Raw genomic sequence first — 1676 nt, 5'->3', positions numbered from 1 at the left:
CAACAGAACACAAGCTAAAACCAACAGGACACAAGCTAAAACCAACAGGACACAAGTTAAAACCAATAGAACACAAGCTAAAACCAACAGGACACAAGCTAAAACCAACAACACCAGCTAAAACCAACAGAACACAAGCTAAAACTAGCAGACTACCAGCTAAAACAAACTGACAACAGGCTAAAATGAACAACACAAGCGGAAACAAACAGAATTCAAGCTAAAATATGCAGAACACAAATTAAAACAAGGAATATGAGATCAAATGAACAGAACACAAGCTAAAATGAGCATATCACTGAAAAGCTAAAACAAACAGAACAGTAAGTTACTAAAAGCTAAATTTGAATAAACGTTAGCTAAAAATCTAAACTAGCATGCTGACGCCACAAATAGAGCTAGAATGTCTGGTTGTGGCAGGTCTGCTTGAAATTGTAAGTGCAAAAGACTTTTTTTCAACAGCTAAACGGTTAGCTAAATGACTTGTTAATCAGCCAAATATTGTTAGCATACTTGCTAACAAAGTCTTAAAGTTAATCAAATGTTTAGAACAGGTTTTTATTAACAATATTTAATGCAAAATATGAACTCCAACATAAACTAGAGAAATGTCATTTTTAGCCAAAAGTTCATGTGATGCTGCAGTTTGCTGAAGAAGCTGAAACTCGGTTAAAATGATACAAACAAAAGTTACGATTAGCAGAACAGTAGCCAAAACAGGAACTATACAACAACAGTGCCCTCACAATGAAACCCACTGCTTTAATTTAAGGCAGCATGACAGCTCAGTGGTTCGCATTGTTGCCTCACAGCAAGAAGGTTCTGGGTTCAGTTCCCGGGTTGGACCGGGCTCGTTCTGTGTGGAAGTGGGTTTTCTCCGGTTTCCTCCCACTGTCCAAAAACCTGCATGTTAGGCTGCTTTCAGGCCTCACTTGAGATCTGTGACCTCACTGGGATTTCCTGGTGAAGAAGGTTAGTATTAAATAATAAATTAAGATTAGATTAACTATAACTTTTTTTTAAATTAGCTTAATTCAGGAGAATATCAAGAAAGTTTACACAAAGCAAAATATTACATCTTTATAAGAATACGATGCCGGATAAGTCTTCACTGTTTGTTACTAACAAAAATAATGTTGGTTTATTTTAGTTTTAATGTCAATTTTAATACATTTGGCTCTTTAAAATGTTTTTGCACTGTAGAAAAAGTGTTTAATTCACACAAACAAGATTTAATGAATTTCCTGCAGTTAAAACTTTAAGCTGTATAACTAGCACCACACAGTGGAGGAATTTAAATTTACCATCACACAGCAGACACAAAGGGTTGAGAGAGGCAACACAGACACTGTTTTTTCTTCTTTTAGCTTTTAGAATAGATTTCAACAAACAATTTTGTCATATTTGGTTGTTTACACTAGTAAGTTAGCAGGCGAGTAAAAATATATTTAATAGGAAGTGTCATAATGTAAAATCTGTAAGATCTGTCTGTTAATCTGAAAGATCTGTCTGTTAATCTGAGGGGCAAATTAAACTTCAGTATTAACGCTGTGTGTGGCGTTTTCAGGCAGATTCTCAGGCTTCTTTTTGGCTGTTTTCAGACTTTGTTCAGGCTGTTTTCATGCTTTGTTCAGGCTGTTTTCATGCTTTGTTCAGGCTGTTTTCAGACTTTCTTC

At 35.4% G+C, this 1676-nt stretch overlaps 1 protein-coding gene across 1 annotated transcript in view; it reads left to right on the top strand.

Moving 5' to 3' along the window:
• Nucleotides 1-1676, top strand: part of LOC119429240 (WASP homolog-associated protein with actin, membranes and microtubules) — a 19359-nt gene that overhangs the window by 1322 nt on the left and 16361 nt on the right. The gene's annotated exons all lie outside the window — the stretch shown is intronic.

This window comes from Nematolebias whitei, chromosome 2 (assembly GCF_014905685.2).
Source record: "Nematolebias whitei isolate Nwh7 chromosome 2, NemWhi1, whole genome shotgun sequence".
In the NCBI taxonomy this organism is placed as follows: Eukaryota; Metazoa; Chordata; class Actinopteri; order Cyprinodontiformes; family Rivulidae; genus Nematolebias; species Nematolebias whitei.
This window is presented reverse-complemented; position numbering and strand designations above follow the sequence as displayed.